The sequence below is a fragment of the Rhopilema esculentum genome, chromosome 20 (assembly GCF_057945365.1).
Source record: "Rhopilema esculentum isolate cy_ngs chromosome 20, ASM5794536v1, whole genome shotgun sequence".
NCBI lineage: Eukaryota > Metazoa > Cnidaria > Scyphozoa > Rhizostomeae > Rhizostomatidae > Rhopilema > Rhopilema esculentum.
Genome location: NC_142834.1, coordinates 3,736,016 through 3,762,258, shown reverse-complemented (window position 1 = coordinate 3,762,258; position 26,243 = coordinate 3,736,016). Strand labels below are relative to the sequence as shown.

Genomic DNA, 26,243 nt, shown 5'->3' with positions numbered 1-26,243 from the left:
TGTAGCAACTAATTCTTTACATCATTATTGGGTGTGACCTTCAATAAAGGGCGTGTCTGTGTGGCTTTCTTATTTTGGCTCCCTCACTTCTGATCTGCTTCATACGTAGCTTGATGTAGGACACAGCTGCATAATGTTTGTGGATTTTAAGGCTATGACTAAAATATTGCAAGTTTGGGAAAAATTTAGGACAAAATCCTGACTTGTTTAATTTCCTCCGAATTCTTCCAAACTAAGGCTGTAATGTGATGCCAATGATTAAAGTCCAATGCAAAACATTATGTCTTACTTTTGCCTCTACTAATGCTACTTTTGCAAGCATTTTGAAGATATACTCTTAGCAACGGTACTACCCTTTGTTATGAAAACCTCCTCTCTTAGCTCTTTTAATAAATGTCATTTTTTGGCAATTCAGTTTTGAAAACAAAATTTTGTTGCTTTTTAGAACTTTGAAAAAATGTTAACAATGAAAAAGCCATCTATGATTTCGATACTTTGATTGAAACGACTTTTTGATTTCAGACTTTCTCGATAACGTTCTCCAGATCTCTTTTAATCATAAACAGTTTGTTTGGTTTCTTCGGTCCTTTAGGTCTTGCTTTTGCTCAGGACTCTGTTCTTTGGGACAAAATTAAAGAAAATTGCATTTTCGTGAACTTTATTGAAATATCTTTTCAACTACTTCCAATGTTTTTTTTGTTAAAATCCTAGGACTCACAAATTCCTCTTCAAAGCTCCATCAATGTAGCCAGTTGATGCCTTGAACAACTAGAAATTGGATATGAATGGGATCTGGACTAAAACCTTCATAAAAACTTGTATGACTTTTGCAGGTATGTCGGTTCCCTTTCCTTCAAATTCCAAACTTACAAACTTAAATGGCGTGGATCGTTCTGCATTTATTCTAAACTGCAGACCTTTTATTCCGAAGTGCAGACATTACATTTTTTTAAAAATTTTATTTTAGAACTACCATTATAATTCAAAAATCATATTTTCCTTGAGAATTAAATCCTGTTCATGACTTACTTTACGTTGCTTTTGATAAAAAGTTTCTTAATTTTGTAAGCTTTGTAAAAACATTTCTCTAAAATCCTTCTGTAATTTTGTTTCCTTCCTCATAAAATTTTATTTCAAACTTACTGCTGGTGGCTCTGTTATGAAATTTCTCTAAAAAGCCCTTTATTTTTTTTCCTTACGTATTGATTTATGATTATCACTTACTATCACTAGCTTTGTTTATGAGCTACTCTAAAAACCAACGTGTCATGTTTTCTTGCTAATTTGCTGTAGAGAGCTTTACGTTAAAGTTGCCCTAAAATCCTTCCTTCATCTTTATTTTTGCCTAACAATATTTATTGCTACGTTGCTGTGGAGACCTTTGCTTTAGAATTACTATAAAAGCCTGTTCTCATTTCCTTGCCTGTCAGTTTTTAATGCTATAGGGAGCTTTGTTTTAGAATTTCCCTAAAATACTTGGATCTCTTTATTTCATTGCCTGTCATTTTTTATTGCTTTGTTGCTGTAGGGAGCTATGCTTTAGATTTTCATTAAAATCCTTCGTTCTCTTTATTTCATTGCCTGTCATTTTTTATTGTTCGTTGCTGTAGGGAGCTGTGTTTTAGATTTTCCCTAGAATCCTTCGCTCTCTTTATTTAGTTGTCTGTCAATTTTAATTGCTTGGTTGCTGTAGGAGCTTTGCTTTAGACTTTTCCTAAAATCCATGGCTCTTTATATTTTAATGCCTGTCATTTTTTATTGCTTCGTTGCTGTAGGGAGCTATATTTCAGAATTTCCCTAAAATCCTTGGCTCTCTTTATTTCATTGCCTGTGAATGTTTTTGCTAAGTTGCTGTAGGGAGCTTGGCTTTGAAATTTCCCAAAAATCCTTGGTTCTCTTTTTTTCATTGCTTGTCATTTTTTATTGCTTTGTTGCTGTAGGGAGCTCTGCTTTAGAATTTCCCTTAAATCCTTGGCTCTCTTTATTTCATTGCCTGTTATTTTTTTGGGAAAGTTGCTGTAGGGGGCTATGTTTTAGATTTTCCCTAAAAAACTTCACTCTCTTTTTTCCATTGCCTGTCATTTTTTATTGTTTCGTTGCTGATGGGAGCTATGCTTTATAATTTCCCTAAAAACATTCGCTCACCTCATTTCATTGACTGCCTTTTTTATCGCTAACTTGCTGTAAGGAGCTATGTTTTAGAATTTCCCTAGAATCCTTCGTTCTCTTTATTTCATTGCCTGTCATTTTTTATTGCTTCGTTGCTGTAGGGAGCTGTGTTTTAGATTTTCCCTAGAATCCTTCGCTCTCTTTATTTCATTGCCTGTGAATGTTTTTGCTAAGTTGCTGTAGGGAGCTTGGCTTTGAAATTTCCCAAAAATCCTTGGTTCTCTTTTTTTCATTGCTTGTCATTTTTTATTGCTTTGTTGCTGTAGGGAGCTATGTCTCAGAATTTCCCTAAAATACTTCACTCTCTTTATTTCATTGCCTGTCATTTTTTATTGCTTTGTTGCTGTAGGGAGCTATGCTTTAGAATTTTTTTAAAATCCATGGATCTCTTTATTTCATTGCCTGTCTTTTTTTATTGTTTTGTTGCTGATGGGAGCTATGCTTTATAATTTCCCTAAAATCCTTGATTATCTTTATTTCATTGCCTGTCATTTTTTTTGTTAAGTTGCTGTAGACGGCTATGTATAAGATTTTCCCCAAATTCCTTCGCTGTCTTTATTTCATTGCCTGTGAATTTTTTTTGCGAAGTTGCTGTAGGGAGCTATGCTTTAGAAATTCCCTAAAATCCTTCGTTCTCTTTTTTTCATTGCTTGGCATTTTTTGTTGCTTCGTTGCTGTAGGGAGCTATGCTTTAGAATTTTCCTAAAATCCTTCGTTCTCTTTTTTTTATTGCCTGTCATTTTATATTGCTTTGTTGCTGTAAGGAGCTATGCTTCAAAATCTATCTAAAATCCTTCGCTCTCTTTATTTCACTGCCTGTCATTTTTTATTGCTAAGTTGCTGTAGGAGGCTATGCTTCAAAATTTCCCAAAAATCCTTGGTTCTCTTTTTTTCATTGCTTGTCAATTTTTATTGCTAAGTTGCTGTAAGGAGCTATGCTTTAGACTTTTCTTAAAATCCATGGCTCTTTTTATTTCTTTGCCTGTCATTTTTTCATGCTAAGTTTGCTGTAGGGAGCTATGTCTCAGAATTTCCCTAAAATACTTCACTCTCTTTATTTTATTGCCTGTCATCTTTTATTGTTTCGTTGCTGTAGGGAGCTATGCTTTAGAATTTTTTTAAAATCCATGGATCTCTTTATTTCATTAACTGTCTTTTTTTTGCTAAGTTGCCATTGGGAGTTATGCTTTAGAAATTCCCTAAAATCCTTCGTTCTCTTTTTTTCATTGCTTGGCATTTTTTGTTGCTTCTTTGCTGTAGGGAGCTATGCTTTAGAATTTTCCTAAAATCCTTCGTTCTCTTTATTTTATTGCCTGTCATTTTATATTGCTTTGTTGCTGTAAGGAGCTATGCTTCAAAATCTATCTAAAATCCTTCGCTCTCTTTATTTCACTGCCTGTCATTTTTTATTGCTAAGTTGCTGTAGGAGGCTATGCTTCAAAATTTCCCAAAAATCCTTGGTTCTCTTTTTTTCATTGCTTGTCAATTTTTATTGCTAAGTTGCTGTAAGGAGCTATGCTTTAGACTTTTCTTAAAATCCATGGCTCTTTTTATTTCTTTGCCTGTCAATTTTTCAAGCTAAGTTTGCTGTAGAGAGCTATGTCTCAGAATTTCCCTAAAATACTTCACTCTCTTTGTTTAATTGCCTGTCATCTTTTATTGTTTCGTGGCTGTAGGAAGCTATGCTTTGGAATTTTTTTAAAATCCATGGATCTCTTTATTTCATTGCCTGTTTTTTTTTTGCTAAGTTGCTATTGGGAGTTATGCTTTAGAATTTCCCTAAAATCCTTGATTATCTTTATTTCATTGCCTGTCATTCTTTTGCTAACTTGCTGTAGGGGGCTATGCTTTAGATTTTCATTAAAATCCTTCGTTCTCTTTATTTCATTGCCTGCCATTTTTTTGCTAAGTTGCTGTAGGGAGCTATGTTTTAGATTTTCTCTAGAATCCTTCGCTCTCTTTATTTAGTTGTCTGTCAATTTTTATTGCTAAGTTGCTGTAAGGAGCTATGCTTTAGACTTTTCCTAAAATCCATGGCTCTTTATATTTTAATGCCTGTCATTTTTTATTGCTTCGTTGCTGTAGGGAGCTATATTTCAGAATTTCCCTAAAATCCTTGGCTCTCTTTATTTCATTGCCTGTGAATGTTTTTGCTAAGTTGCTGTAGGGAGCTTGGCTTAGAAATTTCCCAAAAATCCTTGGTTCACTTTTTTTCATTGCTTGTCATTTTTTATTGCTTTGTTGCTGTAGGGAGCTCTGCTTTAGAATTTCCCTTAAATCCTTGGCTCTCTTTATTTCATTGCCTGTTATTTTTTTGGGAAAGTTGCTGTAGGGGGCTATGTTTTAGATTTTCCCTAAAAAACTTCACTCTCTTTTTTCCATTGCCTGTCATTTTTTATTGTTTCGTTGCTGATGGGAGCTATGCTTTATAATTTCCCTAAAAACATTCGCTCACCTCATTTCATTGACTGCCTTTTTTATTGCTAACTTGCTGCAAGGAGCTATGTTTTAGAATTTCCCTAGAATCCTTCGTTCTCTTTATTTCATTGCCTGTCATTTTTTATTGCTTCGTTGCTGTAGGGAGCTGTGTTTTAGATTTTCCCTAGAATCCTTCGCTCTCTTTATTTCATTGCCTGTGAATGTTTTTGCTAAGTTGCTGTAGGGAGCTTGGCTTTGAAATTTCCCAAAAATCCTTGGTTCTCTTTTTTTCATTGCTTGTCATTTTTTATTGCTTTGTTGCTGTAGGGAGCTATGTCTCAGAATTTCCCTAAAATACTTCACTCTCTTTATTTCATTGCCTGTCATTTTTTATTGCTTTGTTGCTGTAGGGAGCTATGCTTTAGAATTTTTTTAAAATCCATGGATCTCTTTATTTCATTGCCTGTGAATTTTTTTTGCTAAGTTGCTGTAGGGAGCTATGCTTTAGAAATTCCCTAAAATCCTTGGTTCTCTTTTTTTCATTGCTTGTCAATTTTTATTGCTAAGTTGCTGTAAGGAGCTATGCTTTAGACTTTTCTTAAAATCCATGGCTCTTTTTATTTCTTTGCCTGTCATTTTTTCATGCTAAGTTTGCTGTAGGGAGCTATGTCTCAGAATTTCCCTAAAATACTTCACTCTCTTTATTTTATTGCCTGTCATCTTTTATTGTTTCGTTGCTGTAGGGAGCTATGCTTTAGAATTTTTTTAAAATCCATGGATCTCTTTATTTCATTAACTGTCTTTTTTTTGCTAAGTTGCCATTGGGAGTTATGCTTTAGAATTTCCCTAAAATCCTTGATTATCTTTATTTCATTGCCTGTCATTTTTTTTGTTAAGTTGCTGTAGAGGGCTATGTATAAGATTTTTCCTAAATTCCTTCGCTTTCATTATTTCATTGCCTGTGAATTTTTTTTGCTAAGTTGCTGTAGGGAGCTATGCTTTAGAAATTCCCTAAAATCCTTCGTTCTCTTTTTTTCATTGCTTGTCATTTTTTATTGCTTCGTTGCTGTAGGGAGCTATGCTTTAGAATTTTCCTAAAATCCTTCGTTTTCTTTATTTTATTGCCTGTCATTTTTTATTGCTTTGTTGCTGTAAGGAGCTATGCTTCAAAAGCTATCTAAAATCCTTTGCTCTCTTTATTTCACTGCCTGTCATTTTTTATTGCTAAGTTGCTGTAGGAGGCTATGCTTCAGAATTTCCCAAAAATCCTTGGTTCTTTTTTATCATTGCTTGTCAATTTTTATTGCTAAATTGATGTAGAGAGCTATGCTTCAGAATTTTCTTAAAATCCTTCGTTCTCTTTATTTCATTGCCTGTCATTTTTTATTGTTCGTTGCTGTAGGGAGCTGTGTTTTAGATTTTCCCTAGAATCCTTCGCTCTCTTTATTTAGTTGTCTGTCAATTTTAATTGCTTGGTTGCTGTAGGAGCTTTGCTTTGGAATTTCCCTAAAATCCATCGCTCTCATTATTTAATTGTCTGTCAATTTTTATTGCTAAGTTGCTGTAGGGAGCTACGCTTCACCATTTCCATAAAATCCTTTCCTCTCTTTATTCATTTGTCTTCAATTTTTTTTCTAAATTGCTGTTGGAAGCTAACTTTTAGATTTTCCCTAAAATCTTTGGTTTCTTTATTTCATTGCCTGTCTTTTTTTTTGACAAGTTGCTGTAGGGAGCTTTGCTTTGAAATTTGTCAAAAATCCTTGGTTCTTTTTTTTTCATTGCTTGTCAATTTTTATTGCTAAATTGATGTAGAGAGCTATGCTTCAGAATTTTCTTAAAATCCTTCGCTTTATTTATTTCATTGCCTGTCATTTTATATTGCTAAGTTGCTGTAGGAGGCTATGCTTCAGAATTTCCCAAAAATCCTTGGTTCTTTTTTTTCATTGCTTGTCAATTTTTATTGCTAAGTTGCTGTAAGGAGCTATGCTTTAGACTTTTCTTAAAATCCTTCGCTCTTTTTATTTCATTGCCTGTCATTTTTTCATGCTAAGTTTGCTGTAGGGAGCTATGTCTCAGAATTTCCCTAAAATACTTCACTCTCTTTATTTAATTGCCTGTCATCTTTTATTGTTTCGTGGCTGTAGGGAGCTATGCTTTGGAATTTTTTTAAAATCCATGGATCCCTTTCTTTCATTGCCTGTCTTTTTTTCATGCTAAGTTTGCTGTAGGGAGCTATGTCTCAGAATTTCCCTAAAATACTTCACTCTCTTTATTTAATTGCCTGTCATCTTTTATTGTTTCTTGGCTGTAGGGAGCTATGCTTTGGAATTTTTTTAAAATCCATGGATCTCTTTATTTCATTGCCTGTCTTTTTTTTTGCTAAGTTGCTATTGGGAATTATGCTTTAGAATTTCCCTAAAATCCTTGATTATCTTTATTTCATTGCCTGTCATTTTTTTGTTAAGTTGCTGTAGAGGGCTATGTATAAGATTTTCCCTAAATTCCTTCGCTTTCATTATTTCATTGCCTGTGAATTTTTTTTGCTAAGTTGCTGTAGGGAGCTATGTTTTAGATTTTCCCTAGAATCTTTCGCTCTCTTTATTTAGTTGTCTGTCAATTTTTATTGCTAAGTTGCTGTAGGAGGCTATGCTTCAGAATTTCCCAAAAATCCTTGGTTCTTTTTTTTCATTGCTTGTCAATTTTTATTGCTAAATTGATGTAGAGAGCTATGCTTCAGAATTTTCTTAAAATCCTTCGTTCTCTTTATTTCATTGCCTGTCATTTTTTATTGTTCGTTGCTGTAGGGAGCTGTGTTTTAGATTTTCCCTAGAATCCTTCGCTCTCTTTATTTAGTTGTCTGTCAATTTTAATTGCTTGGTTGCTGTAGGAGCTTTGCTTTGGAATTTCCCTAAAATCCATCGCTCTCATTATTTAATTGTCTGTCAATTTTTATTGCTAAGTTGCTGTAGGGAGCTACGCTTCACCATTTCCATAAAATCCTTTCCTCTCTTTATTCATTTGTCTTCAATTTTTTTTCTAAATTGCTGTTGGAAGCTAACTTTTAGATTTTCCCTAAAATCTTTGGTTTCTTTATTTCATTGCCTGTCTTTTTTTTTGACAAGTTGCTGTAGGGAGCTTTGCTTTGAAATTTGTCAAAAATCCTTGGTTCTTTTTTTTTCATTGCTTCTCAATTTTTATTGCTAAATTGATGTAGAGAGCTATGCTTCAGAATTTTCTTAAAATCCTTCGCTTTATTTATTTCATTGCCTGTCATTTTATATTGCTAAGTTGCTGTAGGAGGCTATGCTTCAGAATTTCCCAAAAATCCTTGGTTCTTTTTTTTCATTGCTTGTCAATTTTTATTGCTAAGTTGCTGTAAGGAGCTATGCTTTAGACTTTTCTTAAAATCCTAGGCTCTTTTTATTTCATTGCCTGTCATTTTTTCATGCTAAGTTTGCTGTAGGGAGCTATGTCTCAGAATTTCCCTAAAATACTTCACTCTCTTTATTTAATTGCCTGTCATCTTTTATTGTTTCGTGGCTGTAGGGAGCTATGCTTTGGAATTTTTTTAAAATCCATGGATCTCTTTATTTCATTGCCTGTCTTTTTTTTTGCTAAGTTGCTATTGGGAATTATGCTTTAGAATTTCCCTAAAATCCTTGATTATCTTTATTTCATTGCCTGTCATTTTTTTTGTTAAGTTGCTGTAGAGGGCTATGTATAAGATTTTCCCTAAATTCCTTCGCTTTCATTATTTCATTGCCTGTGAATTTTTTTTGCTAAGTTGCTGTAGGGAGCTATGTTTTAGATTTTCCCTAGAATCTTTCGCTCTCTTTATTTAGTTGTCTGTCAATTTTTATTGCTAAGTTACTGTAAGGAGCTATGCTTTAGACTTTTCCTAAAATCCATGGCTCTTTATATTTTAACGCCTGTCATTTTTTATTGCTTCGTTGCTGTAGGGAGCTATGCTTTAGAATTTTCTTAAAATCCATGGATCTCTTTATTTCATTGCCTGTCTTTTTTTGCTATGTTGCTATTGGGAGTTATGCTTTAGAATTTCCCTAAAATCTTTGATTATCTTTATTTCATTGCCTGTCATTCTTTTGCTAACTTGCTGTAGGGGGCTATGCTTTAGATTTTCATTAAAATCCTTCGTTCTCTTTATTTCATTGCCTGCCATTTTTTTGCTAAGTTGCTGTAGGGAGCTATGTTTTAGATTTTCCCTAGAATCCTTCGCTCTCTTTATTTAGTTGTCTGTCAATTTTTATTGCTAAGTTGCTGTAAGGAGCTATGCTTTAGACTTTTCCTAAAATCCATGGCTCTTTATATTTTAATGCCTGTCATTTTTTATTGCTTCGTTGCTGTAGGGAGCTATGCTTTAGAATTTCCCTAGAATCCTTGGTTCTCTTTATTTCATTGCCTCTGAATTTTTTTTGCTAAGTTGCTGTATGGAGCTTGGCTTTGAAATTTCCCAAAAATCCTTGGTTCTATTTTTTTCATTGCTTGTCATTTTTTATTGCTTTGTTGCTGTAGGGAGCTATGCTTTAGAATTTCTCTAAAATCCTTGGCTCTATTTATTTCATTGCCTGTCATTTTTTTGCTAACTTGCTGTAGGGAGCTATGCTTTAAAATTTCATTAAAACCTTTCATTCTTTTTTTTTCATTGCCTGTCATTTTTTATTGTTTCGTTGCTGATGGGAGCTATGCTTTAGAATTTCCCTACAAACATTCGCTTTCCTCATTTGATTGACTGCCTTATTTTATCGCTAACTTGCTGTAGGGAGCTATGCTTTAGATTTTCATTAAAATCCTTCGTTCTCTTTATTTCATTGCCTGTCATTTTTTATTGCTTCATTGCTGTAGGGAGCTGTATTTTAGATTTTCCCTAGAATCCTTCGCTCTCTTTATTTAGTTGTCTGTCAATTTTTATTGCTAAGTTGCTGTAAGGAGCTATGCTTTAGACTTTTCCTAAAATCCATGGCTCTTTTTATTTTAACGCCTGTCATTTTTTATTGCTTCGTTGCTGTAGGGAGCTATATTTCAGAATTTCCCTAAAATCTTTCACTCTCTTTATTTCATTGCCTGTCATTTTTTTTTGCTATGTTGCTTTTGGGAGTTATGCTTTAGAATTTCCATAAAATCCTTGATTATCTTTATTTCATTGCCTGTCATTTTTTTTGCTAACTTCCTGTAGGGGGCTATGCTTTAGATTTTCATTAAAATCCTTCGTTCTCTTTATTTCATTGCCTGTCATTTTTTTTGCTAAGTCGCTGTAGGGAGCTATGCTTTAGAAATTCCCTAAAATCATTCGTTCTCTTTTTTCATTGCTTGTCATTTTTTATTGCTTCGTTGCTGTAGGAAGCTATGCTTTAGAATTTCCTTAAAATCCATGGATCTCTTTATTTCATTGCCTGTCTTTTTTTGCTATGTTGCTATTGGGAGTTATGCTTTAGAATTTCCCTAAAATCCTTGATTATCTTTATTTCATTGCCTGTCATTCTTTTGCTAACTTGCTGTAGGGGGCTATGCTTTAGATTTTCATTAAAATCCTTTGTTCTCTTTATTTCATTGCCTGCCATTTTTTTGCTAAGTTGCTGTAGGGAGCTATGTTTTAGATTTTCCCTAGAATCCTTCGCTCTCTTTATTTAGTTGTCTGTCAATTTTTATTGCTAAGTTGCTGTAAGGAGCTATGCTTTAGACTTTTCCTAAAATCCATGGCTCTTTATATTTTAATGCCTGTCATTTTTTATTGCTTCGTTGCTGTAGGGAGCTATGCTTTAGAATTTCCCTAGAATCCTTGGTTCTCTTTATTTCATTGCCTCTGAATTTTTTTTGCTAAGTTGCTGTATGGAGCTTGGCTTTGAAATTTCCCAAAAATCCTTGGTTCTATTTTTTTCATTGCTTGTCATTTTTTATTGCTTTGTTGCTGTAGGGAGCTATGCTTTAGAATTTCTCTAAAATCCTTGGCTCTATTTATTTCATTGCCTGTCATTTTTTTTGCTAACTTGCTGTAGGGAGCTATGCTTTAAAATTTCATTAAAACCTTTCATTCTCTTTTTTTCATTGCCTGTCATTTTTTATTGTTTCGTTGCTGATGGGAGCTATGCTTTAGAATTTCCCTACAAACATTCGCTTTCCTCATTTGATTGACTGCCTTTTTTTATCGCTAACTTGCTGTAGGGAGCTATGCTTTAGATTTTCATTAAAATCCTTCGTTCTCTTTATTTCATTGCCTGTCATTTTTTATTGCTTCATTGCTGTAGGGAGCTGTGTTTTAGATTTTCCCTAGAATCCTTCGCTCTCTTTATTTAGTTGTCTGTCAATTTTTATTGCTAAGTTGCTGTAAGGAGCTATGCTTTAGACTTTTCCTAAAATCCATGGCTCTTTTTATTTTAACGCCTGTCATTTTTTATTGCTTCGTTGCTGTAGGGAGCTATATTTCAGAATTTCCCTAAAATCTTTCACTCTCTTTATTTCATTGCCTGTCATTTTTTATTGCTTCGTTGCTGTAGGGAGCTATGCTTTAGAATTTTCTTAAAATCCATGGATCTCTTTATTTCATTTCCTGTCTTTTTTTTGCTATGTTGCTTTTGGGAGTTATGCTTTAGAATTTCCATAAAATCCTTGATTATCTTTATTTCATTGCCTGTCATTTTTTTTGCTAACTTGCTGTAGGGGGCTATGCTTTAGATTTTCATTAAAATCCTTCGTTCTCTTTATTTCATTGCCTGTCATTTTTTTTGCTAAGTCGCTGTAGGGAGCTATGCTTTAGAAATTCCCTAAAATCATTCGTTCTCTTTTTTCATTGCTTGTCATTTTTTATTGCTTCGTTGCTGTAGGGAGCTATGCTTTAGAATTTCCTTAAAATCCTTGGTTCTCTTTATTTCATTGCCTGTGAATTTTTTTTGCTAAGTTTCTGTAGGGAGCTTGGCTTTGAAATTTCCCAAAAACCCTTGGCTCTCTTTTTTTCATTGCTTGTCATTTTTTATTGCTAAGTTGCTGTAGGGAGCTTGGCTTTGAAATTTCCCAAAAATCCTTGGCTCTCTTTATTTCATTGCTTGTCATTTTTTATTGCTAAATTGCTGTAGGGGGCTATGTTTTCGATTTTCCCTAAAAAACCTCACTCTCTTTTTTTCATTGCCTGTCATTTTTTATTGTTTCGTTGCTGATGGGAGCTATGCTTTATAATTTCCCTAAAAACATTCCCTCTCCTCATTTCATTGACTGCCTTTTTTATCGCTAGCTTGCTGTAAGGAGCTATGTTTGAGAATTTCCTTAGAATCCTTCGTTCTCTTTATTTCATTGCCTGTCATTTTTTATTGCTTCGTTGCTGTAGGGAGCTGTGTTTTAGATTTTCCCTAGAATCCTTCGCTCTCTTTATTTCATTGCTGGTGAATGTTTTTGCTAAGTTGCTGTAGGGAGCTTGGCTTTGAAATTTCCCAAAAATCTTTGGTTCTCTTTTTTTCATTGCTTGTCATTTTTATTGATTTGTTGCTGTAAAGAGCTATGTCTCAGAATTTCCCTAAAATACTTCACTCTCTTTATTTTATTGCCTGTCATTTTTTATTGCTTCGTTGCTGTAGGGAGCTATGCTTTAGAATTTTCTTAAATTCCATGGATCTCTCTATTTCATTGCCAGTCTTTTTTTTTGCTAAGTTGCTATTGGGAGTTATGCTCTAGAATTTCCCTAAAATCCTTGATTATCTTTATTTCATTGCCTGTGAATGTTTTTGCTAAGTTGCTGTAGGGAGCTTGGCTTTGAAATTTCCCAAAAATCCTTGGTTCTCTTTTTTTCATTGCTTGTCATTTTTTATTGCTTTGTTGCTGTAGGGAGCTATGCTTTAGAATTTCCCTAAAATCCTTGGTTCTCTTTATTTCATTGCCTATGAATTGTTTTTGCTAAGTTGCTGTAGGGAGCTTGGCTTTGAAATTTCTAAAAAATCCTTGGCTCTCTTTTTTTCATTGCTTGTCATTTTTTATTGCTAAAATGCTGTAGGGAGCTATGAGTCAGAATTTTCTTAAAATCCTTCGCTTTCTTCACTTTATTGCCTGTCAATTTTTATTGCTAAGATGCTGTAGGGAGCTTTGTTTTAGACATTCCCTAAAATCCATCTCTCTCTATTTTTCATTGCCTGTCATTTTTTATCGCTTCTTTGCTGGAGGGAGCTATGCTTTAGAATTTCCCTAAAATCCTTGGCTCTCTTTATTTCATTGCCTGTGAATGTTTTTGCTAAGTTGCTGTAGGGAGCTTGGCTTTGAAATTTCCCAAAAATCCTCGGTTCTCTTTTTTTCATTGCTTGTCATTTTTTATTGCTTTGTTGCTGTAGGGAGCTATGTCTCAGAATTTCCCTAAAATCCTTCACTCTCTTTATTCCATTGCCTGTCATTTTTTATTGCTTCGTTGCTGTAGGGAGCTATGCTTTAGAATTTTTTTAAAATCCATGGATCTCTTTATTTCATTGCCTGTCTTTTTTTGCTATGTTGCTATTGGGAGTTATGCTTTAGAATTTCCCTAAAATCCTTGATTATCTTTATTTCATTGCCTGTCATTCTTTTGCTAACTTGCTGTAGGGGGCTATGCTTTAGATTTTCATTAAAATCCTTCGTTCTCTTTATTTCATTGCCTGCCATTTTTTTGCTAAGTTGCTGTAGGGAGCTATGTTTTAGATTTTCCCTAGAATCCTTCGCTCTCTTTATTTAGTTGTCTGTCATTTTTTATTGCTTCGTTGCTGTAGGGAGCTATGCTTTAGAATTTCCCTAGAATCCTTGGTTCTCTTTATTTCATTGCCTCTGAATTTTATTTGCTAAGTTGCTGTATGGAGCTTGGCTTTGAAATTTCCCAAAAATCCTTGGTTCTATTTTTTTCATTGCTTGTCATTTTTTATTGCTTTGTTGCTGTAGGGAGCTATGCTTTAGAATTTCTCTAAAATCCTTGGCTCTATTTATTTCATTGCCTGTCATTTTTTTTGCTAACTTGCTGTAGGGAGCTATGCTTTAAAATTTCATTAAAACCTTTCATTCTCTTTTTTTCATTGCCTGTCATTTTTTATTGTTTCGTTGCTGATGGGAGCTATGCTTTAGAATTTCCCTACAAACATTCGCTTTCCTCATTTGATTGACTGCCTTTTTTTATCGCTAACTTGCTGTAGGGAGCTATGCTTTAGATTTTCATTAAAATCCTTCGTTCTCTTTATTTCATTGCCTGTCATTTTTTATTGCTTCATTGCTGTAGGGAGCTGTGTTTTAGATTTTCCCTAGAATCCTTCGCTCTCTTTATTTAGTTGTCTGTCAATTTTTATTGCTAAGTTGCTGTAAGGAGCTATGCTTTAGACTTTTCCTAAAATCCATGGCTCTTTTTATTTTAACGCCTGTCATTTTTTATTGCTTTGTTGCTGTAGGGAGCTATATTTCAGAATTTCCCTAAAATCTTTCACTCTCTTTATTTCATTGCCTGTCATTTTTTATTGCTTCGTTGCTGTAGGGAGCTATGCTTTAGAATTTTCTTAAAATCCATGGATCTCTTTATTTCATTTCCTGTCTTTTTTTTGCTATGTTGCTTTTGGGAGTTATGCTTTAGAATTTCCATAAAATCCTTGATTATCTTTATTTCATTGCCTGTCATTTTTTTTGCTAACTTGCTGTAGGGGGCTATGCTTTAGATTTTCATTAAAATCCTTCGTTCTCTTTATTTCATTGCCTGTCATTTTTTTTGCTAAGTCGCTGTAGGGAGCTATGCTTTAGAAATTCCCTAAAATCATTCGTTCTCTTTTTTCATTGCTTGTCATTTTTTATTGCTTCGTTGCTGTAGGGAGCTATGCTTTAGAATTTCCTTAAAATCCTTGGTTCTCTTTATTTCATTGCCTGTGAATTTTTTTTGCTAAGTTTCTGTAGGGAGCTTGGCTTTGAAATTTCCCAAAAACCCTTGGCTCTCTTTTTTTCATTGCTTGTCATTTTTTATTGCTAAGTTGCTGTAGGGAGCTTGGCTTTGAAATTTCCCAAAAATCCTTGGCTCTCTTTATTTCATTGCTTGTCATTTTTTATTGCTAAATTGCTGTAGGGGGCTATGTTTTCGATTTTCCCTAAAAAACCTCACTCTCTTTTTTTCATTGCCTGTCATTTTTTATTGTTTCGTTGCTGATGGGAGCTATGCTTTATAATTTCCCTAAAAACATTCCCTCTCCTCATTTCATTGACTGCCTTTTTTATCGCTAACTTGCTGTAAGGAGCTATCTTTGAGAATTTCCTTAGAATCCTTCGTTCTCTTTATTTCATTGCCTGTCATTTTTTATTGCTTCGTTGCTGTAGGGAGCTGTGTTTTAGATTTTCCCTAGAATCCTTCGCTCTCTTTATTTCATTGCTGGTGAATGTTTTGCTAAGTTGCTGTAGGGAGCTTGGCTTTGAAATTTCCCAAAAATCTTTGGTTCTCTTTTTTTCATTGCTTGTCATTTTTATTGATTTGTTGCTGTAAAGAGCTATGTCTCAGAATTTCCCTAAAATACTTCACTCTCTTTATTTTATTGCCTGTCATTTTTTATTGCTTCGTTGCTGTAGGGAGCTATGCTTTAGAATTTTCTTAAATTCCATGGATCTCTCTATTTTATTGCCAGTCTTTTTTTTTGCTAAGTTGCTATTGGGAGTTATGCTCTAGAATTTCCCTAAAATCCTTGATTATCTTTTTTTCATTGCCTGTGAATGTTTTTGCTAAGTTGCTGTAGGGAGCTTGGCTTTGAAATTTCCCAAAAATCCTTGGTTCTCTTTTTTTCATTGCTTGTCATTTTTTATTGCTTTGTTGCTGTAGGGAGCTATGATTCAGAATTTTCTTAAAATCCTTCGCTTTCTTAATTTTATTGCCTGTCAATTTTTATTGCTAAGATGCTGTAGGGAGCTTTGTTTTAGACATTCCCTAAAATCCTTCTCTCGATATATTTCATTGCCTGTCAGTTTTTATTGCTTCGTTGCTGTAGGGAGCTATGCTTTAAAATTTCCCTAAAATACTTCACTCTCTTTATTTCATTGCCTGTCAATTTTCAATGCTACGTTGCTGTAGGAGGCTATGCTTTAGATTTTCATTAAAATCCTTCGTTCTCTTTATTTCATTGCCAGTCATTTTTTATTGTTTCGTTGCTGATGGGAGCTATGCTTTATAATTTCCCTAAAAACATTCCCTCTCCTCATTTCATTGACTGCCTATTTTATCGCTAACTTGCTGTAAGGAGCTATGTTTTAGAATTTCCTTAGAATCCTTCGTTCTCTTTATTTCATTGCCTGTCATTTTTTATTGCTTCGTTGCTGTAGGGAGCTGTGTTTTAGATTTTCCCTAGAATCCTTCGCTCTCTTTATTTCATTGCCGGTGAATGTTTTTGCTAAGTTGCTGTAGGGAGCTTGGCTTTGAAATTTCCCAAAAATCTTTGGTTCTCTTTTTTTCATTGCTTGTCATTTTTATTGATTTGTTGCTGTAAAGAGCTATGTCTCAGAATTTCCCTAAAATACTTCACTCTCTTTATTGCATTGCCTGTCATTTTTTATTGCTTCGTTGCTGTAGGGAGCTATGCTTTAGAATTTTCTTAAAATCCATGGATCTCTCTATTTCATTGCCAGTCTTTTTTTTTGCTAAGTTGCTATTGGGAGTTATGCTCGAGAATTTCCCTAAAATCCTTGATTATCTTTATTTCATTGCCTGTGAATGTTTTTAATAAGTTGCTGTAGGGAGCTTGGCTTTGAAAATTCCCAAAAATCCTTGGTTCTCTTTTTTTCATTGCTTGTCATTTTTTATTGCTTTGTTGCTGTAGGGAGCTATGCTTTAGAATTTCCCTAAAATCCTTGGTTCTCTTTATTTCATTGCCTATGAATTTTTTTTGCTAAGTTGCTGTAGGGAGCTTGGCTTTGAAATTTCTAAAAAATCCTTGGCTCTCTTTTTTTCATTGCTTGTCATTTTTTATTGCTAAAATGCTGTAGGGAGCTATGAGTCAGAATTTTCTTAAAATCCTTCGCTTTCTTCACTTTATTGCCTGTCAATTTTTATTGCTAAGATGCTGTAGGGAGCTTTGTTTTAGACATTCCCTAAAATCCATCTCTCTCTATTTTTCATTGCCTGTCATTTTTTATCGCTTCTTTGCTGGAGGGAGCTATGCTTTAGAATTTCCCTAAAATCCTTGGCTCTCTTTATTTCATTGCCTGTAAATGTTTTTGCTAAGTTGCTGTAGGGAGCTTGGCTTTGAAATTTCCCAAAAATCCTTGGTTCTCTTTTTTTCATTGCTTGTCATTTTTTATTGCTTTGTTGCTGTAGGGAGCTATGTCTCAGAATTTCCCTAAAATACTTCACTCTCTTTATTTCATTGCCTGTCATTTTTTATTGCTTCGTTGCTGTAGGGAGCTATGCTTTAGAATTTCCCTAAAATCCTTGGCTCTCTTTATTTCATTGCCTGTGAATGTTTTTGCTAAGTTGCTGTAGGGAGCTTGGCTTTGAAATTTCCCAAAAATCCTTGGTTCTCTTTATTTTATTGCCTGTCATTTTTCATTGCTTCGTTACTGTAAGGAGCTTTGCTTTAGACTTTTCCTAAAATCTTTAGCTCTCTTTATTTTATTGCCAGTCATTTTTTATTGCTTCGTTGCTGTACGGAGCTATGCTTCAGAATCTCCCTAATATCCTTCGCTGTCTTTATTTCATTGCCTGTCATTTTTTATTGCTTTGTTGCTGTAGGGAGCTATGCTTCAGAATTTCCCAAAAATCCTTCGTTCTCTTTATATCATTGCCTGTCATTTTTATTGCTTCGTTGCTGTCAGAAGCTATGCTTTAGACTTTTTCTAAAATCCTTTGTCCTCTTTATTTCATTGCCTGTCATTTCTTTTGCTAAGTTGCTGTAGAGAGCTATGCTTTTGAATTTCCCTTAAATACTTCACTCTCTTTATTTCATTGCCTGTCATTTTTTATTGCATCGTTGCTGTAGGGAGCTATGCTTTAGAATTTCCCTAGAATCCTTGGTTCTCTTTATTTCATTGCCTGTGAATTTTTTTTGCTAAGTTGCTGTATGGAGCTTGGCTCTATATTTCCCAAAAATCTTTCGTTCTATTTTTTTCATTGCTTGTCATTTTTTATTGCTAAATTGTTGTAGGGAGCTATGATTCAGAATTTTCTTAAAATCCTTCGCTTTCTTAATTTTATTGCCTGTCAACTTTTATTGCTAAGATGCTGTAGGGAGCTTTGTTTTAGACATTCCCTAAAATCTTTCTCTCGATATATTTCATTGCCTGTCAGTTTTTATTGCTTCGTTGCTGTAGGGAGCTATGCTTTAAAATTTCCCTAAAATACTTCACTCTTTTTATTTCATTGCCTGTCAATTTTCAATGCTACGTTGCTGTAGGGAGCTATGCTTTAGAAATTCCCTAAAATCCTTCGCTCCCTTTATTTCATTGACTGCCTTTTTTATCGCTAACTTGCTGTTGGGAGCTATGTTTCAGAATTTCCCTAAAATAATTCACTCTCTTTATTTCATTGCCTGTCATTTTTTACTGCTTCGTTGCTGTAGGGAGCTTTGCTTTAGAATTTCCCTAAAATCTTTGGTTGTCTTTATTTCATTGCCTGTGATTTTTTTTGCTAAGTTGCTGTAGAGAGCTTGGCTTTGAAATTTCCCAAAAATCCTTGGTTCTCTTTTTTTCATTGCTTGTCATTCTTTATTGCTAAATTGTTGTAGGGAGCTAACGATTCAGAATTTTCTTAAAATCCTTCGCTTTTTTAATTTAATTGCCTGTCAATTTTTATTGCTAAGATGCTGTAGGGAGCTTTGTTTTAGACATTCCCTAAAATACTTCACTCTCTTTATTTTATTGCCTGTCATTTTTTATTGCTTCGTTGCTGTAGGGAGCTTTGCTTTAGAATTTCCCTAAAATCTTTGGTTGTCTTTATTTCATTGCCTGTGATTTTTTTTGCTAAGTTGCTGTAGAGAGCTTGGCTTTGAAATTTCCCAAAAATCCTTGGTTCTCTTTTTTTCATTGCTTGTCATTCTTTATTGCTAAATTGTTGTAGGGAGCTAACGATTCAGAATTTTCTTAAAATCCTTCGCTTTTTTAATTTAATTGCCTGTCAATTTTTATTGCTAAGATGCTGTAGGGAGCTTTGTTTTAGACATTCCCTAAAATACTTCACTCTCTTTATTTTATTGCCTGTCATTTTTTATTGCTTCGTTGCTGTAGAGAGCTCGGCTTCAGAATCTCCCTAAAATCCTTCATTCTCTTTATTTCATTGCTTTCCATTTTTTATTGCTTCGTTGCTGTAAGAAGCTATGCTTTAGACTTTTCCTAAAATCCTTTGCCCCCTTTATTTCATCGCCTGTCATTTCTTTTGCTAAGTTGCTGTAGGGAGCTATGCTTCAGAATTTTTTTGAAATCCTTCGCTTTCTTTAATTAATTGCCTGTCAATTTTTATTGCTTCGTTGCTGTAAGAAGCTATGTTTTGGATTTTTCATAAAATCCTTTGCCCTCTTTATTTCATTGCCTGTCATTTCTATTGCTAAATTGCTGTAGGGAGCTATGCTTCAGAATTTTTTTGAAATCCTTTGCTCTCTTTATTTCATTGCCTGTCATTTTTTATTGCTTCGTTGCTGTACGGAGCTATGCTTCAGAATATCCCTAAAATCCTTCACTGTCTTTATTTCATTCCTTGTTATCTTTTAATGCCAACTTGCTGTAGGGAGCTTTGCTTTGGAATTTCCCAAAAATCCCTCGTTCTCTTTATTTCATTGCCGGTCATTTTTATTGCTTCGTTGCTGTAAGAAGCTATGCTTTGGACTTTTTCTAAAATCCTTTGCCCTCTTTATCTCATTGCCTGTCATTTCTATTGCTAAGTTGCTGTATAGAGCTATGCTTCAGAATTTTTTTGAAATCCTTTGCTTTCTTTATTTCATTGCCTGTCTTTTTTTATTGCTTCGTTGCTGTACGGAGCTATGCTTCAGAATCTCCCTAAAATCCTTCGCTCTCTATATTTCATTGCCTGTCAATTTTTTATTGCTTTGTTGCTGTAGGGAGCTATGCTTCAAAATCTACCTAAAATCCTTCGCTCTCTTTATTTAATTGCCTGTCATTTTTTATTGCTTCGTTGCGGTAGGGAGCTATGTTTCAGAATCTCCCTAAAATCCTTCACTCTCTTTATTTCATTGCCTCTCTATTTTTAATACTAAGTGGCTGTAGGGAGCTAGGCTTCAGAATTTCCCAAAAATCCTTCGTTCTCTTAATTTCATTGCCTGTCATTTTTATTGCTTCGTTGCTGTAAGAAGCTATGCTTTAGATTTTTTCTAAAATCCTTTGCCCTCTTTATTTCATTGCCTGTCATTTCTATTGCTAAGTTTCTGTAGGGAGCTATGCGTCAGAATTTTTTTTGAAATCCTTTGCTTTCTTTATTTCATTGCCTGTCATTTTTTATTGCTTCGTTTCTATACGGAGCTATGCTTCAGAATCTCCCTAAAATCCTTCGCTGTCTTTATTTAATTGCCTGTCATTTTTTATTGCTTTGTTGCTGAAGGGAGCTATGCTTCAGAATTTCCCAAAAATCCTTGGTTCTCTTTTTTTCATTGCCTGTCATTTTTATTGCTTCGTTGCTGTAAGAAGCTATGTTTTGGATTTTTCATAAAATCCTTTGCCCTCTTTATTTCATTGCCTGTCATTTCTATTGCTAAATTGCTGTAGGGAGCTATGCTTCAGAATTTTTTTGAAATCCTTCGCTTTCTTTATTTAATTGCCTGTCATTTTTTGTTGCTTCGTTGCTGTAGAGAGCTATGCTTTGAACTTTTCCTAAAATCCTTTGCCCTCTTTATTTCATTGCCTGTCATTTCTATTGCTAAATTACTGTAGGGAGCTATGCTTCAGAATTTTTTGGAAATCCTTTGCTCTTTTTATTTCATTGCCTGTCATTTTTTATTGCTTCGTTGCTGTACGGAGCTATGCTTCAAAATCTCCCTAAAATCCTTCGCTGTCTTTATTCCATTGCCTGTCATATTTTATTGCTTTGTTGCTGTAGGAAGCTATGCTTCAGAATTTCTCCAAAATCCTTCGTTCTCTTTATATCATTGCCTGTCATTTTTATTGCTTTGTTGCTGTAAGAAGCTATGCTTTAGACTTTTTCTAAAATCCTTTGCCCTCTTTATTTCATTGCCTGTCATTTCTATTGCTAAGTTGCTGTAGGGAGTTATGCTTCAGAATTTTTTTGAAATCCTTTGCTCTTTTTATTTCATTGCCTGTCATTTTTTATTGCTTCGTTGCTGTACGGAGCTATGCTTCAAAATCTCCCTAAAATCCTTCGCTGTCTTTATTTCATTGCCTGTCATTTTTTATTGCTTTGTTGCTGTAGAGAGCTATGGTTCAGAATTTCACCAAAATCTTTTGTTCTCTTTATATCATTGCCTGTCATTTTTATTGCTTTGTTGCTGTAAGAAGCTATGCTTTAGACTTTTTCTAAAATCCTTTGCCCACTTTATTTCATTGCCTGTCATTTCTATTGCTAAGTTGCTGTAGGGAGTTATGCTTCAGAATTTTTTTGAAATCCTTTGCTCTTTTTATTTCATTGCCTGTCATTTTTTATTGCTTCGTTGCTGTACGGAGCTATGCTTCAAAATCTCCCTAAAATCCTTCGCTGTCTTTATTTCATTGCCTGTCATTTTTTATTGCTTTGTTGCTGTAGAGAGCTATGGTTCAGAATTTCACCAAAATCTTTCGTTCTCTTTATATCATTGCCTGTCATTTTTATTGCTTCGTTGCTGTAAGAAGCTATGCTTTAGACTTTTTCTAAAATCCTTTGCCCTCTTTATTTCATTGCCTGTCATTTCTTTTGCTAAGTTGCTGTAGGGAGCTCTGCTTCAGAATTTTTTGAAATCCTTCGCTTTCTTTATTTAATTGCCTGTCATTTTTTGTTGCTTCGTTGCTGTAGAGAGCTATGCTTTGAACTTTTCCTAAAATCCTTTGCCCTCTTTATTTCATTGCCTGTCATTTCTATTGCTAAATTGCTGTAGGGAGCTATGACTCAGAATTTTTTTGAAATGCTTTGCTCTCTTTATTTCTTTGCCTGTCATTTTTTATTGCTTTGTTGCTGTAGGGAGCTATGCTTTAGAATTTCCCTAAAATCCTTCGTTATCTTTATTTTATTGCCTGTAATTTTTTATTGCTTTGTTGCTGTAAGGAGCTATGCTTTAGAATTTCTCTAAAATACTTCACTCTCTTTTTTTCATTGCCTGTCAATATTTATTGCTTTGTTGCTGTAGGGAGCTATGCTTCAGAATTTTTTTGAAATCCTTCGCTTTCTTTATTTAATTGCATGTCATTTTTTGTTGCTTCGTTGCTATAGAGAGCTATGCTTCAGAATTTCCCAAAAATCCTTCGTTCTCTTAATTTCATTGCCTGTCATTTTTATTGCTTCGTTGCTGTAGGAAGCTATGCTTTAGATTTTTCCTAAAATCCCTTGCCCTCTTTATTTCATTGCCTGTCATTTCTACTGCTAAGTTCCTGTAGGGAGCTATGCTTCAGAATTTTTTTGAAATCCTTTGCTTTCTTTATTTCATTGCCTGTCATTTTTTATTGCTTCGTTGCTGTACGGAGCTATGCTTCAGAATCTCCCTAAAATCCTTCGCTGTCTTTATTTAATTGCCTGTCATTTTTATTGCTTTGTTGCTGAAGGGAGCTATGCTTCAGAATTTCCCAAAAATTTTCTGTTTTTTTTTTTCATTGCCTGTCATTTTTATTGCTTCGTTGCTGTAAGAAGCTATGTTTTGGATTTTTCCTGAAATCCTTTGCCCTCTTTATTTCATTGCCTGTCATTTCTATTGCTAAGTTGCTGTAGGGAGCTATGCTTCAGAATTTTTTTGAAATCCTTTGCTTTTTTTATTTCATTGCCAGTCTTTTTTTATTGCTTCGTTGCTGTACGGAGCTAAGCTTCAGAATATCCCTAAAATCCTTCGCTGTCTTTATTTCATTGCCTGTTATTTTTTATTGCTTCGTTGCTGTACGGAGCTTTGCTTCAAAATCTCCGTAAAATCCTTCGCTGTCTTTATTTCATTGCCTGTCATTTTTTATTGCTTTGTTGCTGTAGGGAGCTATGGTTCAGAATTTCCCCAAAATCCTTCGTTCTCTTTATATCATTGCCTGTCATTTTTATTGCTTCGTTGCTGTAAGAAGCTATGCTTTAGACTTTTTCTAAAATCCTTTGCCCTCTTTATTTCATTGCCTGTCATTTCTTTTGCTAAGTTGCTGTAGGGAGCTATGCTTCAGAATTTTTTTGAAATCCTTCGCTTTTTTTGTTTAATTGCCTGTCATTTTTTGTTGCTTCGTTGCTGTAGAGAGCTATGCTTTGAACTTTTCCTAAAATCCTTTGCCCTCTTTATTTCATTGCCTATCATTTCTAATGCTAAGTTGCTGTAGGGAGCTATGCTTCAGAATTTTTTTGAAATCCTTTGCTTTTTTTATTTCATTGCCTGTCATTTTTTATTGCTTCGTTGCTGTACGGAGCTAAGCTTCAGAATATCCCTAAAATCCCTCGCTGTCTTTATTTCATTGCCTGTTATTTTTTATTGCTTCGTTGCTGTACGGAGCTATGCTTCAAAATCTCCCTAAAATCCTTCGCTGTCTTTATTTCATTGCCTGTCATTTTTTATTGCTTTGTCGCTGTAGGGAGCTATGGTTCAGAATTTCCCCAAAATCCTTCGTTCTCTTTATATCATTGCCTGTCATTTTTATTGCTTCGTTGCTGTAAGAAGCTATGCTTTAGACTTTTCTAAAATCCTTTGCCCTCTTTATTTCATTGCCTGTCATTTCTTTTGCTAAGTTGCTGTAGGGAGCTATGCTTCAGAATTTTTTTGAAATCCTTCGCTTTCTTTTTTTAATTGCCTGTCATTTTTTGTTGCTTCGTTGCTGTAGAGAGCTATGCTTTGAACTTTTCCTAAAATCCTTTGCCCTCTTTATTTCATTGCCTGTCATTTCTATTGCTAAATTGCTGTAGGGAGCCATGCTTCAGAATTTTTTTGAAATCCTTTGCTTTTTTTATTTCATTGCCTGTCATTTTTTATTGCTTCGTTGCTGTAGGGAGCTATGCTTCAGAATTTTTTTTGAAATCCTTTGCTTTCTTTATTTCATTGCCTGTCATTTTTTATTGCTTCGTTTCTGTACGGAGCTATGCTTCAGAATCTCCCTAAAATCCTTCGCTGTCTTTATTTAATTGCCTGTCATTTTTTATTGCTTTGTTGCTGAAGGGAGCTATGCTTCAGAATTTCCCAAAAATCCTTGGTTCTCTTTTTTTCATTGCCTGTCATTTTTTGTTGCTTCGTTGCTGTAGAGAGCTATGCTTTGAACTTTTCCTAAAATCCTTTGCCCTCTTTATTTCATTGCCTGTCATTTCTATTGCTAAATTACTGTAGGGAGCTATGCTTCAGAATTTTTTTGAAATCCTTTGCTCTTTTTATTTCATTGCCTGTCATTTTTTATTGCTTCGTTGCTGTACGGAGCTATGCTTCAAAATCTCCCTAAAATCCTTCGCTGTCTTTATTCCATTGCCTGTCATATTTTATTGCTTTGTTGCTGTAGGAAGCTATGCTTCAGAATTTCCCCAAAATCCTTCGTTCTCTTTATATCATTGCCTGTCATTTTTATTGCTTTGTTGCTGTAAGAAGCTATGCTTTAGACTTTTTCTAAAATCCTTTGCCCTCTTTATTTCATTGCCTGTCATTTCTATTGCTAAGTTGCTGTAGGGAGTTATGCTTCAGAATTTTTTTGAAATCCTTTGCTCTTTTTATTTCATTGCCTGTCATTTTTTATTGCTTCGTTGCTGTACGGAGCTATGCTTCAAAATCTCCCTAAAATCCTTCGCTGTCTTTATTTCATTGCCTGTCATTTTTTATTGCTTTGTTGCTGTAGAGAGCTATTGTTCAGAATTTCCCCAAAATCCTTCGTTCTCTTTATATCATTGCCTGTCATTTTTATTGCTTCGTTGCTGTAAGAAGCTATGCTTTAGACTTTTTCTAAAATCCTTTGCCCTCTTTATTTCATTGCCTGTCATTTCTTTTGCTAAGTTGCTGTAGGGAGCTCTGCTTCAGAATTTTTTGAAATCCTTCGCTTTCTTTATTTAATTGCCTGTCATTTTTTGTTGCTTCGTTGCTGTAGAGAGCTATGCTTTGAACTTTTCCTAAAATCTTTTGCCCTCTTTATTTCATTGCCTGTCATTTCTATTGCTAAATTGCTGTAGGGAGCTATGACTCAGAATTTTTTTGAAATGCTTTGCTCTCTTTATTTCTTTGCCTGTCATTTTTTATTGCTTTGTTGCTGTAGGGAGCTATGCTTTAGAATTTCCCTAAAATCCTTCGTTATCTTTATTTTATTGCCTGTAATTTTTTATTGCTTTGTTGCTGTAGGGAGCTATGCTTTAGAATTTCTCTAAAATACTTCACTCTCTTTTTTTCATTGCCTGTCAATATTTATTGCTTTGTTGCTGTAGGGAGCTATGCTTCAGAATTTTTTTGAAATCCTTCGCTTTCTTTATTTAATTGCATGTCATTTTTTGTTGCTTCGTTGCTATAGAGAGCTATGCTTCAGAATTTCCCAAAAATCCTTCGTTCTCTTAATTTCATTGCCTGTCATTTTTATTGCTTCGTTGCTGTAGGAAGCTATGCTTTAGATTTTTCCTAAAATCCCTTGCCCTCTTTATTTCATTGCCTGTCATTTCTACTGCTAAGTTCCTGTAGGGAGCTATGCTTCAGAATTTTTTTGAAATCCTTTGCTCTCTTTATTTCATTGCCTGTCATTTTTTATTGCTTCTTTGCTGTACGGAGCTATGCTTCAAAATATCCCTAAAATCCTTCGCTGTCTTTATTTCATTGCTTCTTATCTTTTAATGCCAACTTGCTGTAGGGAGCTTTGCTTTGGAATTTCCCAAAAATCCTTCGCTTTCTTTATTTAATTGCCTGTCATTTTTTGTTGCTTCGTTGCTGTAGAGAGCTATGCTTTGAACTTTTCCTAAAATCCTTTGCCCTCTTTATTTCATTGCCTGTCATTTCTATTGCTAAATTACTGTAGGGAGCTATGCTTCAGAATTTTTTTGAAATCCTTTGCTCTTTTTATTTCATTGCCTGTCATTTTTTATTGCTTCGTTGCTGTACGGAGCTATGCTTCAAAATCTCCCTAAAATCCTTCGCTGTCTTTATTCCATTGCCTGTCATATTTTATTGCTTTGTTGCTGTAGGAAGCTATGCTTCAGAATTTCCCCAAAATCCTTCGTTCTCTTTATATCATTGCCTGTCATTTTTATTGCTTTGTTGCTGTAAGAAGCTATGCTTTAGACTTTTTCTAAAATCCTTTGCCCTCTTTATTTCATTGCCTGTCATTTCTATTGCTAAGTTGCTGTAGGGAGTTATGCTTCAGAATTTTTTTGAAATCCTTTGCTCTTTTTATTTCATTGCCTGTCATTTTTTATTGCTTCGTTGCTGTACGGAGCTATGCTTCAAAATCTCCCTAAAATCCTTCGCTGTCTTTATTTCATTGCCTGTCATTTTTTATTGCTTTGTTGCTGTAGAGAGCTATTGTTCAGAATTTCCCCAAAATCTTTCGTTCTCTTTATATCATTGCCTGTCATTTTTATTGCTTCGTTGCTGTAAGAAGCTATGCTTTAGACTTTTTCTAAAATCCTTTGC

General features: G+C 34.4%; 1 long non-coding RNA gene across 1 annotated transcript in view; it reads left to right on the top strand.

Moving 5' to 3' along the window:
* LOC148957824 (uncharacterized) overlaps positions 1-26,243 on the top strand; it is a 79,799-nt gene that overhangs the window by 3,887 nt on the left and 49,669 nt on the right. The window contains exon 3 of the long non-coding RNA XR_016145111.1: positions 712-833. This is a non-coding gene — a long non-coding RNA (uncharacterized LOC148957824). The remainder of the gene's footprint in view (positions 1-711; positions 834-26,243) is intronic.